The following is a 16305-nucleotide window of genomic DNA, read 5'->3' as shown; positions in this document are numbered from 1 at the left end:
TAGTTGCCAAGTTGCTGCTTACATCTGGAAATAAAGCACATGTATCGTTTGTTAGATCCCGTTTCTAACTGCGGGTTTGTATCATGTGATGGCTGGGTCTGTGCATCTCCACAGAGATCAATACAAACCTATTAGTGGACTGAGCCAGAGACCTTTGCTGCTTGTGTCTCCAATATGCAGCTGCCTTGAAAACAGGCAACTTGTGGAAAGGAGGCTTATTAGCAACCAAGCTGAAATGAAAAGGAAGTATATATATTGCAATAATTCAATTAAGAAATTCAAAGGCGGAAGGATTTCTTGTGGGTCCTCCTCTCTCGCATCCTTTACCTCTTTTTCACGTCTTTCTACCTCTATTGTTTTCTTTTCACTGCTTGGCTCACAAGCAAGCCTTAGGCTGTAGCTCTTGGTTTCTCTTGGGCCAGGTATACAAAGGGTTGTTATTCAGCAGGGTGAGAACATAATCACCTATAGCTATCAGTAAAAATCATTCATTTAGCATAGAAAGGTCAAAGCTTACTTGCTTTCTTCCTTCCTTTCTTCCTTCGGGTTGTTTTCTTTGTGAGAATTAAATAAAGGGATCTTTTTTTAAAAAAAATACCAGATAAGTTAGAGTAAATAGAAGTAACCTTTCCTGCTCGTGAAGGAAGTATTCAGGGAAAGCCCAGAAGAAGAGCATTTAGCGTTTGCTGGAAGGTCACAGGATAAAGCTGTTCTTTATCAGAGCTGAATTCAGTGGAAGGTCTTGGGATTTGCCAAGGTTGTTGGCCCATGATAGTCATCGGCTCTCTTTCCCTCAGTTTCAGAAAGACTGAGACTTGCCTTTGCCATCTGTTTTAGTATATAAATCCTATACTTTCACCTATTACTGAAATTCTGGATTTATTTATTATGATTGGAACAACCATTAGAGCTTTTCATTTAAAAAGCTGGACTTAACTTGCAGTAATATATTTTCTAAATAGTATCTCTGTACATTAGAACTGTTTTCAGATTTTGTTTGTAGATCATCCTAACATCATTGTGCCTCATGGTGATCAAATCCGGGGTGGACTTCCTGGTTTAGAGGGGTGAGGTAGCAATTGGTTGTGGCCGACTTGGTCTTTTGGCATAAGCTAGGCTCTCGCCGAGTCATTCAGTCTCTATTTGGTACTGCTCTGGGAGCCCCGTGTACCCCCAATGAAGCTGAAACTGCCTTCTTCCACACTGAGATCTTCTTTTCCCCGGTTTCCTGTTACACGCATATGTCTGTGCTTGGTCATTCCTGTCTTGTCTTACACACCCATTGTTTGCTATTGACAGTTACCTTCCACAGAGAGACTGTAAGCTCTTTGAGGGCAAGGATTCCACTGCCTTGTCTTTTATGCCTTCACAAGGCGCGGGTTCCTGAGCGATTGATGCCCACCGGCCACCATGCCCCATGCCTGCAACTCTTACACCTGATCAAATGGTGTTTCCTCAAACCAAAGGAATTATACACCTTCCATTTGCCTCCCTCCTTGCTGGGGGCCCAGTCCAACAAAATGCCCACTCCTGTCTTCAGAACCTTCCATTGTCCCCTCAGGACCACTGTACCCACTGGGAGCTGCCAGTCTCCTTTCTGGACATCACTCCTGTGACTCATGCTCTGAGGCCCTGACCCTCACTGAGATCTCAGCTGAGTATGACTCCTCTTACAGCAACCATGTTCTAATAAAGCAACCCTGGAGACCAGAAAGACTTCAGGCCAAAAGTAACGCACCTCCAATGGTAAAAGTCCAGGCACTCTGCTGGGCAATGGTGGAGATATTTTTAACCCATCCTTGTCCAGCTTCCCTTAAATCACATCACACAAGCAGATGCCTACTCTGCCTGCTCATAGTCCCACCCTGCCTAGGGACTGTTAAAAAAAATGGAAATGCTAACCTCTGTCCTTACGGTGTGAATAACCAAGCAGGGGAGTTGGACTACACATGCCTGCCAAGGCGGACTAGCGTACTGTTTAAGAATCTGTTTAATCACACAGTCCTGCCTTCTAATCTCAGTTTTTCAACTGATCAGTTTTATGCACTTGTGCAAGTCCCCAAATTTTTCTGAGATTCATTTCTGTCCTCTGTAACACCAGGATAGCAAAGCCCATCCTGAGAGATGCCTGGCTGGCTCAGCCAGTAGAGCGTGTGACCCTTGATCTCAGGGCTGTAAGTTCGAGCCCCACGTTGGGTATAGAGATTACTTAAAAATAAGTCTTAAACAAACAAAAGCGAAGCCCACCCTGAAGTTTTTATGAAAGTTCAACAAGCTACTATATGGGCCATTCTTGGCATATAATAAGTATGTGTGACATGGGTGCCATCAAAAATAGTAACTAGAGCTAGAGAAGATTTTAAATCCAACAAGGCAGTTTGGAAGTCTGAGGTTGAGAACAGGTTTGTAAAGCAAGGCATTGATGGAGGTGGAGGAAGATGAAAGAGAACTTTGTAGAAAGGACTTCCTTTTCTCACAGGAAAACATGAGTCTGTTCAATATCTATCTGTGCTTGCTTAGCCATAGCTACTCAATCCTCTGATCACTTGGCCTACAGAGGCATATTTGGCTTGGAAGAAGACTGCTGGGGAGTGGAAAAAATATCAGAGGAGGATTAAGGGAGCTTCACCCCTTCTCTGAATTATTTATTTTTGAGTCTGTCTCCTCAATTGGACTGTGTGGTCCTTAAAGCCAGGACCCAACTCATTCTGTTACCCTAGGCTGTTGTTGAGAGTATGTGTTCAGCACTTAATTACTGGTAGAATGGTTGAAAGGACAGAAGATGCTGGTGTTTGGCTGCATTATGTCTTCCAACAATACAAGTGATTATATAAAAGACTTACTATGATTTAATATAAATATGTGAACGTATTTTCCTTGCATGCAAGAACATGACTCAGTCAAATGAAAGATGGAAATATTGTGGTGTGTGGTTCTCCAAAGCAACTTCGTTTGTGGGGTCAGAGAAGAAGAAAGATGTGACTTGGGAAAATGGCACCAGCCTTGAAAATGCTGGTTGTGCTGCATGGAAGGAAAAACCAAAACCAAAAAACAACCCCCAAGCTTGTGAAGCTGGAAAAGGAGTCTGTGCCATCCAGCCTGGTGCCAAAAGGGACAAGTTGGCAGATGGGAATGGATCCTTGCAAATTCCTCCAGCCGCCTGGCTTGTGATTTAACACTTCTCTGAGCTTTTGTTGTTCCATGATATTTGAGAGTGAATTTATTCCCATCTTATTATCCTTGTCAATTGCAGTGATTTTTTTTTTAAATAAGTTGAATGTTTTCTTTCCATTCTTGTTTATACCTTGCCATCCTGCTGTTTACAAAATTGGTCTCTCACTCTCTGCCTGGGGTGTTTTCTGTTTCTCTGTACTTAAAATTGTCAGAGGATGGTTTGAGCTGTTCTGTTTTGAAGAGTGGGGAAGCCATGTTGCCCTCTGGAATCCCAGCATGGTATAGCCTCTCCCCAATGAAAGAAGCACGTAGCTCTTATGAACTTGTGACTCACTGTGAAACTTTGCACTTTCAAGTATTTTAAACACTTGAGAGTGCCCGTTGTGCATCTTGTTATAGAGATATAATATCAGGTGTGACTTCTTATGTGGGCTGATGCCTCCTTGGAAGTTGCCTGGAGTAACATGAAATGTGATTTCTTTCTAAAATGGAGTCCCTGCCATTTTGTCCCCAGCTGTGGGTTGGAAATGATGTCCTAATGTCTCATGCCCCTCTCCTCTGCTCCTGTATCCTGTCCTCCCTTTGGTCTGATTTTTCTCGCCCATCTGAATGGTCTCCACAGTGTCTTGTGTGATGCTCCTTTTGATCACAAAATCATGGTGGCATGTATAGTAACTGAAAGTTGAAAATTATTCCTTTGCTTTCTTGTAGCATGGAATCTGGAAAGGTTGGGGCATTTGAACAGAAGTTTGAGCTTTGAGCGGTGCCTTGATGGCTCAGTGGGTTAAGCCTCTGCCTTCAGCTCAGGTCATGGTCTCAGGGTCCTGGGATAGAGCCCCACATCTGGCTCTCTGCTCAGCAGGGAGCCTGCTTCCCCCTGCCTCTGCCTACCTGTCTGTCTACTTGTGATCTCTGTCTGTCAAATAAATAAATAAAATCTTAAAAAAAAAAAAAAAAAGAAGTTGCTTTGATTATAATTACAATGGCTCCTAGGCCCAAGAGGAATGACATTTGGCAGAGGAGAAGCCAGCAAAGGTTGATGTTTCCCTTCTGAGCCTCTTCATGGTGCCATCCTTCCAGAGGCTCCTAATGTCCCCTATACTCCTTTAAACCCCTGAGCCCATAGGTAACCTTCTCTGTTTCTGATGCCCCTGTTTTTTTCAGACCCAGACCCTCCTCATCAGGATAGATAGTATTCCGTACTTTAGCTTTCTTCCCACATGTGCTAATTTCTTCCTATTTCCCAGATACTGTTCCTTAGGTTACTCACTGAGATCTGAACATGGATAATATTGGGTCAAAGATACCGATGTTGGATATGTTCCTCTGGATTGCAAAGGATATAATGAAAACTCACCAGACCTCAGAGGATCTGGGGTTTTAATTCTAGTTTTGCCACTTATTAGCTGATGACCTTGTGTTATGTCACTTAATGTTTCTGAATATGTTCTCACTCATATAATGTATTTGATGGCTAGCACATCTAAAATATGAGATTTTCAGGGCACCCGGGTAGCTCAATCAGTTCAGTGTCTTGACTCTTGATTTTGGCTCAGGTAATGATCTCGGGCTCATGAGATCAAGCCCCACATCTGCTTGAGAGTCTCTGTTTCCCTCTGTCCTTCCAGCCCCCCTCCCTCTGACTCATGCTCTCGCTAAATAAATAAATAAATAAGTAAATAAGTATCCTTAAAATATAAGATTTTCACCTACGGTTATAATAAAGCTCATATGAGATGAAGCATTTGAAAGCTCTTTAAAAATGAGAGTGATTCTGTACAAATATAAGGTAGGAAGGCATGAAAGTACCTTAACCATGTCCAGAATGTCAGCTTCTTGACAGATAATGTGAGGTAGCAGAAAGCTTCATCCTAGCTTTAGCATTTTCTATAATCTCATTTTATCTGAGCCTCTGTTTCAAAAGAAATAATGAGTCAAAAAGAATATAATCAAACCTCATGAGATTGTTGTGAAGATTACATGAAATGATGCATATAAAGTTCATTAGCACAGTACCACTTGGCACTTGGTATGTGTTAGTTCCCTGTCATCTTAATATGTCTCTTAAGAAGTGACTTTGGAGGGGCGCCTCAGTAGCTCAGTCGTTAAGCAACTGCCTTCATCTCAGGTCATGTGATCCCAGGGTCCTGGGATCGAGCCCTACCTCAGGCTCCCTGCTCAGCAAGAAGCCTGCTTCTTCCTCTCCTCCTCCCCCTGCTTGTGTTCCCTCTTTCTCTGTCAAATAAATAAATAAAATATTTAAAAAAAAAAATAGTGATTCGAGTCTGGTACCAGATTTTCCACGTTTCAAATCCACCTGTGTATGTGGCAGATCCAATGACTAAAATGGTATCAAAGCAGCCAAGAGGAATGACCTAGTTGAAAGGTAACATTAAAGAGATGTACATCATTCTCTGAAATGGGCATGGACTTTGATAATGCAAAAGGCTACATGGGCTTGATTCTAAGGGATAGGGAGGGAGGTGACTATGGCAGTCTAAAACTTTAGTACAAAATTGAAGAGGGCATTGTAAAATTCCATAATCTAGATAAATAAGTTTGAATACATTATGTTTTAAATCAAAATTAATGCAAAAAAATTCATGATGAACAAAATATCAACATTTTAAATAAAGATAGGATCAGAAACATTGCTATGCAGAGCCACGTTAGAGGCTGAGACTAAAGAAAAAATCAGTAATAGTGATCATGTCTTTACTTAAATAAGTAATGATGCTTTGTTCATTGTGGATGTTTTTGGTTTTTAAAATATTGCATTAAAGTATTATGTATTTTGATTACTGAGGTTTTTTGGTGCCTCTTTAAGATTTGTGCCCAAAGAGACTATGCTATTCACCCCATTTGCCTCATCCTGTCCCCACCCTGGGGTGATGTCCACTGGGCTGAGAAGAAAGTCCCACTTTGTATTTCCCCACCCACTTTGGGGTCTTGAGTTTGGTTTCAGTATAATTGTGTGTGGGGGAAAAAAGGCTGTATCAGATAAAATCCCAGGCTTCTTTCCAATTAAGAGATTACCACAGTGAAATACAGTTTGGAAAGAAAACATGAAGTAAATGGTTTATCAGAAGCGTGACTGATGTTGGGAGAGGGGGTTATCATCAAACAATGACCCACAGGCCAACTGCCTGTTTTTGTAGGTAAAGTTTTATTGGCACACAGACCTGCTCATTTGTTTTTGTGTCGTCAGTGGCTACTTTGGGGCCACAATGCCAGAGCTGAGTAATTGCAACAGAGACCATATGGTTTGCAAACCTGAAAGTATTTAGGATCTAGCCTGATGTGGATCTCTGATTTAGATTTTTAAAGCAATCAGATGTTGTTGGATCAGTATATGGGGTTGGCAACAGTTTAGAATATAGTCATTTGGAAATTTATGTAACAGAGAATTCAAGAACATTTACAGAGAATATTATAATCTTTCATTTGTAGAACCGGGGGAAATGGGGAAGGTATCAGAGATCAAAAAGTAAATCAAGAGAGACAGCAAAGAGTGGGTGAGATCTGTGTCTGTCTGTGCCCTTGTGGGTCCTCTGTGAGAGTCTAGTTGTGACTTGACATCAAAAGGCATGAGATATTTATGAGAGTTTGATATTTCCCGTAACTGGTAGAAGGAAAAAATGTGTTTGCTGAAAAATGCATTCATTAGTATTATCACATAAATGGTTTGTGGATTTAATTACTTCATTTTTGTTAATATGGATAACTGACTTCACATATTCAACAAGCATTTAGTGAGCATCTCTATATGCAGGAAATTTAAGAGTCCCCCTCAAAGTAGTCTACTTCTAAATTGGAGTGTGAGCAGGGACAGGAAAGCCCCAGACATGGTGTTCTGATGTGCCTTAAGATTGGGGTGCATATAGGAGACAACAGGGAGATAAAGAAGAGAAAGATCAACTTATGGAAGACTCTGAATGCTGGCTAGGGAGTTTGAACTTTAACCAGGAGCCAGTAGAAACTTCCTTGATCGAGGAAATGGCATACCCATACCTGTGATTTAGTTAGGATATTAATTGAGTGTGGAGAGATGAAGGGTGGATGAAAATAGAAGTAAGGGGACTAATCAGAAGGCAATTTCAGTAGCCTAGTATGCTTGGTAGTCCCCAGAGATGACATGGACCTCTAGTTAGTTGTATCCATGGGAATGGGAAGAAAGACAGTGAAAGTAGTAAAATTAACCAATATTCAGGCACTTGATTAAGAAGGGGTTCTGGATTTGGAGTTGAGGTGACTGAGAGGGTAGAGAGGTATTAGTAGAAATAGAGAAGCCAGGCAGAGAAGTAGGTTTTAGGGTCAAAAATACTAAGTTTGGTTTTACATAAAATGAATTTATATATTATAAAATATCCAGGAGAAAACAGAGGAGTGCATGAGAGAGAGAGAGAGAGAGAGGAAACTGCTGGAGATAGAAGTTTAGAAATTATCTGATGAAAGAAAATCTTTGAAGCCTGGGCATCAAAAACATCTTAAGGGAGGAATTTAGAGAAAGGAGATGAGTGTTGAAGAAACAACTATGGTGGAGTTGCCAGATAAAATATAGGATGCTCAGTTAAGATTGAATTTCAGTTCAACAAAGAATCATGTGTTAGTATAAGAATATTCCACACAATATTTGGCATACCAATACTAAAAAACATATATATATGTTGTTGGTTTAAAATTCAAATTTGATAGAATGTTCTGTATTTTATTTGCTAAATCTGGCAACCTTTGACTATGGGAATGGCCTATAATTATGGGATGGTCAGAAGAGGAGGAGATAGTAGAAGAGCCTAGGAGTAGACAGATAGATCCCAGGAAAACTAGGATATTGTACTATCACAAAATCAAAGGGTAGAGTGGGTTTCCAAAGAGCTGAACAAAAAGGTGAAGGCCATTGCATTTGGCAACATGAAACTCATTAGGAACCTTTGAGAAAGCAGATGGAGGTCTGGTTACAAGGGTTAAGGAGTAAAGTAAGGGAGATGGAAATAATCCATGTAGATGACTCTTTTAGAAATTGTGATGGAGAACAGAAGGGAGATATGAGATGGTAAAGAAAAACAAAATAGAAGACAGGTTTTCAGGATTAGAAAGGCCAGGGCTGTTTTCCAGCCTCTGAGGAGCCCAGGCTAGTGGCATTCTGAAGATGTAGGAGGGTTGATGGGGTTAGGAAATGGAGTAAGCTGTGGATGATGCTGGAGGGGAGAATCAGGACAGAAACGGAGGGATTAACCTTTGTATGGAGGATGCTCCCTCCTCATCCAAGTCATGAAAGAAGGAGGGGGAGATAAAGATGTGGAAATTTTGAGAGTAGGGAAGAGGAAGGAAGGCTTTTATTTCTTTCTGCTGTCTGATTGTGCAATTGAGATTACATGTTGTGGAGGAAGGATTAGGGGAACACGAGGGAAGACTCGGGCTCAAGATACTCCCTGTTTGCTAATTGCATGGGACAGATATGATGCAGAGCCCAAAAGTGCATATAATTCATCCAAGTGGGAACCATTTATTTCCCTCATGTTATATAAAAGTCATTTGGGGGGAACATGTGGAATTCCTAGTCTGTGAGATCCTGTATCCACCATGTGTCATGTCACACCCAGCATACCAGGGACTCAGAGACATACAAGTGACACAGTACTGATCCTGACCCCGCTCTACTCTAGGGAGCTGAGGTCAAAAGATGGCCAGACTATTTTACAGCTGGGAGAGCATGAAGTTGAGGAGCAAAGCAGCCTATAACCTCTTAGCTGCTTTTCCTCTCTGCTGTCAAGAACAGACATGCCATTTGCGGCACAAGGAGGGAGCCATTTGCAGAACTGTGGAAGCCTGAGAAAGCTGAGAAAGTTATTTCAGGGAGGGGGTGGGGTGCTGCTGCCAGCCCGGGGAAACTCTTAGTGCCTCCACCTCCAGAGAACATGAACATTTCCAGCCCCTTTTCCACAGCCCTCTTTCTCTCCCTCCTCCTCGTCCCCAGTACAAAGGCACAAATGAAATTCCTAAAAGTAGACTACTTCTGCCTAGTTATTTTTAGTATTTGCTGTTAGTATTTATCAAGCTTTTCAGTGTTAATTTGTCCTCCCACCCATTTCTCTTCCTGCCTCCACGTGCTGGGCTTGGGATGGAAGTAGCATGTACAGGAAGCAGCTGGTGATCTCACAGAAACATCCCCTAGAGAGAGGAGGCTATGGACCTTGAAAATCAATTTCCCCCACCCCCACCTTGAAGAGAAGAAATAAAGATCTGTATTCTACAAGCACTGGTAAAGTGAACCTATTAAAATGTGTAGGTGGTGTTTAGCCAGGCAAGAGCCCCAGTCAAGGAGCTGAGTCAGGGGATCAACACATGCACAAAATGTCATACTATACACACGAAGTGTTGGTAGACAGGTAAAAGTTAAAACAGGTAAAAAGTGTTGGTAAGGTAACAGGTAAACGGTAAAAAGTGTTGGTAAACCAGCTAAACAAGAAGGATGCTAGAGGAAGATGATGCCAGAGAAGAGAAAAATGTAAAAATCCATGCAAAGAGTAAAGGATCTGAGGAGAAGGTTAAAATAAGGAGGGGTAGAGTTAGGACTGCAAAGGCCAGAGGAAGAAAGCTCTATATCACCATAGTACTGTAGTATGTTACAGCTTAATACTAAAGCATTGCTTGTTCCTGCCTCAACTGCCTGCCCTGTCTCTGGCTGTCACTTATGCCCAGAACAACCCCATTGCTCTGGAGAGGAACCCTCAGGACATGTTCTCAAGAGCAAGACCTTATCAATCTGCATGGACATTGAACTCCTTGTCTGTACATCAATGTATTCATTTCGTAAGAAGGAGAAAAGAGTTGTTTCTTTTTGCAACTTCAAAAAAAAAAAAATGTTTTGGCTTGATTTTTGTGTTCTTTAAAATTTTACTGTCTTTTTCAGCTTCCTAGAAATTGAAAAATGTAATAAATGAAGTGAAAAATATTTAGTGGGTGGGCTCAACAATGGAATGGAAGAAACAGAGGAAAGAATCAGTGAACTTACAGATAAAATAATAGAAATTACCCAATCTGAACAACAGAGAAAATAGACTGAAAATGGAGGAAGGGGGAAAGAAAAAAAAAAAAAAACAAACAAACAGGGCCTTCAGGACCTAAGGGAATATAAAAATTGTACAGCATATGTATCATCAACATCCTGGAAGGAGAGAAAAAGGAGGACAAGGCTAAAAAAATGTATTTGAAGAAACAATTGCTGAAAGTTTTCAAGTTTGGCAAAAGAAAGAGACCTATAGTGTCAAAAAGTGGATTATAACCCCAAACAGGATTACCCTCAAAAATCCACACTAAGACATATTTCAGTCAAACTTCTGAAAAATAAACTCAAAGAAAAGATTTTAAAGCAGCAAGAGAGAAATGAGACCTTATTTATAAGGCAAAAAAATTAGAATGACAGTGAATTTCCCATCAAAAAGCATGGAGGCCAGAAGTAAGTGGCAGAAAATTTTCAAATGTTGAAAGAAAAGAACTGTCAGCCCGAACAGTGAAAATATCCTTCAGAAAAAGGACTACCTAGAAATGTGTCACCAACAAGCTCATCTTTAAAAAATGGCTAAAAGAATTTCTCTAAACAAAAAAGAAGTGATGGAAGAGGGAACATCAGTATGGAAGAAAGAATAAAACAAAGAGTAAAAATAGGGATAAATACAATAAACTTTACTTCTCTTAAGTTTTCTAAATTAGATGATTGAAGCAAAAACATAACACTGTCTGATGTGACTATCAATGTACATAAAGGAAATATTTAAGAAAGCTATTTTATAAATGAGGAAGAGTGGAAGGATATAAAGGGAGGTAAGGATTCTAAGTGAAGTGAGAGAATACTGAAAACAATGGACTCTGGCAAGTTATGCATATTTAAGGGAATATCAAGAGCAACCATTAAAAAGCTATACCAAGAGATATACTCAAAAAACTAAAGATAAATAAAAATTGAATTCTAAAAAGCATTCACATATCCACAAAAGGACTGAAAAATGAACATAAGGAAAGAGAAAATAAAGAATATAGTAAACAGAAAATAATATGGTAGAATATAATCCAAGCATGTCAGTAATTACATTAAGTGTAAATGACCTAAGTATACAAATTATAATACAGAGGTTGACATGATAGATTTTAAAAAGATCCAAGGAAGGGGACCTGGCTGACTTAACTGGTAGAGCATGTGACTCTTATGAGTTCAAGCCCCACATTGGGTGTAGAACTTACTTTAAAAAAGTGACCCAACAATATGCTATCTACAAGAAACTACTGTCAAATACAATATAGGAGGGTGAAAGTAAAATGATAGAAAAAGATATATCATGCAAACATTAATCAGAAGAAAGCAGGAGCAGCTATATTAAGATCAGGTAAGGACTGCTGAACAAACAAAATGATCAAGGACAGAGGGACACTACATAATGATAGAAGGATCAATCCACCAAAAAGACATAGCAAACGTAATACTTTGCATGCAAATCCTAAATATGTACCAAACAGTAGGGCAAATTATGTGAAACAAAAACTGATAAGTCTGAAGAAATTGACAAGTCCATAATTAGAGTTGGAAATCTCAACACACTTCTTTTAACAATTCATAGAACAACTGACAGAAAACCAGCAAGTACAGAGAACAGCAACACTATCAATCAGCCAGATCTAATTTACATTTATAGAATCTACCCAGCAACAGCAGAAAAGACATTCTTTTCAAGCACCACAAAATATATGCCAGGATAGGCCATAAGCCATAAAACAAACCTCAACTTAAAAGAATCAAAATCATACAGAGTGTATTCTCTGACTACAGTGGAATCAAACTAGAAATCAAAAATGGAAAAAGGACAGGAAAATCTCAATAGTTGGAACTGAAACAAACTTCTAAAACCATCTGTGGGTCAAAGAGGAATTAAAAGGGAATTTTTTAAAAGTACATTGGAGTAAATGAAAACGAACATACAACAGATCAAAATTTGTGAGGTTCAGCTAAAGCAGTTCTGAGAGGAAATTTTGTAACACTAAATATGATGGAAAAGAGGAAATATCCCAAGTTAATAATCAAAATTCTCATCCTGACTAAAACTAGTTTAAACAAAAACTAGTTAAAAAAAAAACTTGCAAAAAAGAACAAATGGACTTAAATCGAGCATAAGGAAGTAATGATAAAGAGCAGAACTCAATAAAATTGAAAAAAAAAAAAAAATAGAGAGAATAGATTAAACCCAAAACTGATTCTTTGAAAAGATCAACAAAATTGAGAACGCTCTTACACACAAATTACCAGTATCTGGAATAAAAAAGACTTACCATCACAACAGACCTGCAGACATCAAAAATAATAATAAAGGAATATGTCAAACAACTCTACACATATAAATTTCGTGACTTATTTGAAGCAGATCAGTTTCCCAAAAGCACAACTACCACAACTCACACAATTAAAGACAGATAATTTGAATAGCCTTATAACTAAGAAAATTTAATTAGTAATTAGAAACTTTCAAAACAGAGGGGGAGGAGTCAAGATGGTGGAGAAGTAGCAAGCTGAGACTGCTTCAGCTAGCCGGAGATCAGCTAGATACCTTATCTAAAGATTACAAACACCTGAAAATCCATCGGCAGATCGAAGAGAAGAAGAACAGCAATTCTGGAAACAGAAAAACAACCACTTTCTGAAAGGTAGGACCGGCGGAGAAGTGAATCCAAAGCGACGGGAAGATAGACCCCGGGGGGAGGGGCCGGCTCCCGGCAAGCGGCGGAGCAACCGTGCACAAAATCAGGACTTTTAAAAGTCTGTTCCGCTGAGGGACATCGCTCCAGAGGCTAAACCGGGGCGAAGCCCACGCGGGGTCAGCGTGGCCTCAGGTCCCGCAGGGTCACAGAAGGATCGGGGGTGTCTGAGTGTCGCAGAGCTTGCGGGTATTGGAACGGGAAAGCCGGCTACAGAGACAGAGCCGACAGTAAGCTCACAGCTCCGTGTTACCTTGAACCGGTCGCAGGCTCGGTGAGCTCGGAGCGCGGCCGGAGGTCAGGCAGACGGGAGTAACTGGGCGCGGTTCTCTGAGCGCGCACTGAGGAGTGCGGCCCTGGGCTCTCGGCTCCTCCGGGCCGGAGACCAGGAGGCCGCCATTTGTATTCCCGTCCTCTGGAACTCTACGGAAAGCGCTCAGGGAACAAAAGCTCCTGAAAGCAAACCCGAGCGGATTACTCACCCCGGCCCGGGTAAGGGCGGTGTAATTCCGCCTGGGGCAAAGACACTTGAGAATCACTACAGCAGGCCCCTCCCCCAGAAGATCAACAAGAAATCCAGCCAAGACCAAGTTCACCTACCAAGGAGTGCAGTTTCAATACAAAGGAGAGCAGCAGAATTCCAGAGGAGGAGAAAGCCAAGCATGGAACTCATGGCTTTTTTCCTGTGATTTTTTTTAGTCTTGCAGTTAATTTAATTTTTTCTTTTTCATTTTTTTTTTTCTCGCCTTCGGGTAAAATTTTTTTTAACTGTTACCTTTTTCTTTTTTAACGATTTTATACTAGTTTATCTAATATATATATTTTTTCTTTTTTACATTTTTCTTAGGTGTATTCTTTTTTTAAAAATTCTTTTCTTTTCTTTTCTTTTTTTTTCTTTTCTTTTTGTTTTGTTTTTTTTTCTTTCTTCCTTTTTGAACCTCTTTTTATCCCCTTTCTCCCCACTCACGATTTTGGATCTCTTCTAATTTGGTTAAAGCATATTTTCCTGGGGTTGTTGCCACCCTTTTAGTATTTTACTTGCCCCTTCATTTACTCTTATCTGGACAAAATGACAAGACGTAAAAATTCAACACAAAAAAAAGAACAAGAGGCAGTACCGAAGGCTAGGGACCTAATCAATACAGACATCAGTAATATGTCAGATCTAGAGTTCAGAATGACAATTCTCAAGGTTCTAGCCGGGCTCGAAAAAGGCATGGAAGATATTAGAGAAACCCTCTTGAGAGATATAAAAGCCCTTTCTGGAGAAATAAAAGAACTAAAATCTAACCAAGGTGAAATCAAAAAAGCTATTAATGAGGTGCAATCAAAAATGGAGGCTCTAACTGCTAGGATAAATGAGGCAGAAGAAAGAATTAGTGATATAGAAGACCAAATGACAGAGAATAAAGAAGCTGAGCAAAAGAGGGACAAACAGCTACTGGACCACGAGGGGAGAATTCGAGAGATAAGTGACACCATAAGACGAAACAACATTAGAATAATTGGGATTCCAGAAGAAGAAGAAAGTGAGAGGGGAGCAGAAGGTATACTGGAGAGAATTATTGGGGAGAATTTCCCCAATATGGCAAAGGGAACGAGCATCAAAATTCAGGAGGTTCAGAGAACGCCCCTCAAAACCAATAAGAATAGGCCCACACCCCGTCACCTAATAGTAAAATTTACAAGTCTCAATGACAAAGAGAAAATCCTGAAAGCAGCCCGGGAAAAGAAGTCTGTAACATACAATGGTAAAAATATTAGATTGGCAGCTGACTTATCCACAGAGACCTGGCAGGCCAGAAAGAGCTGGCATGATATTTTCAGAGCACTAAACGAGAAAAACATGCAGCCAAGAATACTATATCCAGCTAGGCTATCATTGAAAATAGAAGGAGAGATTAAAAGCTTCCAGGACAAACAACAACTGAAAGAATTTGCAAACACCAAACCAGCTCTACAAGAAATATTGAAAGGGGTCCTCTAAGCAAAGAGAGAGCCTACAAGTGGTAGATCAGAAGGGAACAGAGACCATATACAGTAACAGTCAGCTTAAAGGCAATACAATGGCACTAAATTCATATCTCTCAATAGTTACCCTGAATGTGAATGGGCTAAATGCCCCTGTCAAAAGACACAGGGTATCAGAATGGATAAAAAAACAAAACCCATCTATATGTTGCCTCCAAGAAACACATTTTAAGCCCGAAGACACCTCCAGATTTAAAGTGAGGGGGTGGAAAAGAATTTACCATGCTAATGGACATCAGAAGAAAGCAGGAGTGGCAATCCTCATATCAGATCAATTAGATTTTAAGCCAAAGACTATAATAAGAGATGAGGAAGGACACTATATCATACTCAAAGGGTCTGTCCAACAAGAAGATTTAACAATTTTAAATATCTATGCCCCCAATGTGGGAGCAGCCAACTATATAAACCAATTAATAACAAAATCAAAGAAACACATCAACAATAATACAATAATAGTAGGGGACTTTAACACTCCCCTCACTGAAATGGACAGGTCATCCAAGCAAAAGATCAGCAAGGAAATAAAGGCCTTAAACGACACACTGGACCAGATGGACATCACAGATATATTCAGAATATTTCATCCCAAAGCAACAGAATACACATTCTTCTCTAGTGCACATGGAACATTCTCCAGAATAGATCACATCCTCGGTCCTAAATCAGGACTCAACCGGTATCAAAAGATTGGGATCATTCCCTGCATATTTTCAGACCACAATGCTCTAAAGCTAGAACTCAACCACAAAAGGAAGTTTGGAAAGAACCCAAATACATGGAGACTAAACAGTATCCTTCTAAAGAATGAATGGGTCAACCGGGAAATTAAAGAAGAATTGAAAAAAATCATGGAAACAAATGATAATGAAAATACAACGGTTCAAAATCTGTGGGACACAACAAAGGCAGTCCTGAGAGGAAAATATATAGCGCTACAAGCCTTTCTCAAGAAACAAGAAAGGTCTCAGGTACACAACCTAACCCTACACCTAAAGGAGCTGGAGAAAGAACAAGAAAGAAACCCTAAGCCCAGCAGGAGAAGAGAAATCATAAAGATCAGAGCAGAAATCAATGAAATAGAAACCAAAAAAACAATAGAACAAATCAACGAAACTAGGAGCTGGTTCTTTGAAAGAATTAATAAAATTGATAAACCCCTGGCCCGACTTACCAAAAAGAAAAGAGAAAGGACCCAATTAAATAAAATCATGAATGAAAGAGGAGAGATCACAACTAACACCAAAGAAATACAAACTATTATAAGAACATACTATGAGCAACTCTACGGCAATAAATTTGACAATCTGGAAGAAATGGATGCATTCCTAGAAACATATAAACTACCACAACTGA

The 16305-nt window shown here is 40.0% G+C and overlaps 1 protein-coding gene and 1 long non-coding RNA gene across 5 annotated transcripts in view; one reads left to right on the top strand and one right to left on the bottom strand.

Moving 5' to 3' along the window:
• LOC132014213 (uncharacterized) overlaps nt 1-14150 on the bottom strand; it is a 53241-nt gene extending 39091 nt beyond the window's left edge. The window contains exon 1 of the long non-coding RNA XR_009403243.1: nt 13172-14150. This is a non-coding gene — a long non-coding RNA (uncharacterized LOC132014213). The remainder of the gene's footprint in view (nt 1-13171) is intronic.
• The window catches only part of NCALD (neurocalcin delta), a 391013-nt gene that overhangs the window by 210557 nt on the left and 164151 nt on the right, over nt 1-16305 (top strand). The gene's annotated exons all lie outside the window — the stretch shown is intronic.

The sequence above is a fragment of the Mustela nigripes genome, chromosome 3, assembly GCF_022355385.1.
Source record: "Mustela nigripes isolate SB6536 chromosome 3, MUSNIG.SB6536, whole genome shotgun sequence".
NCBI lineage: Eukaryota > Metazoa > Chordata > Mammalia > Carnivora > Mustelidae > Mustela > Mustela nigripes.
This window is presented reverse-complemented; position numbering and strand designations above follow the sequence as displayed.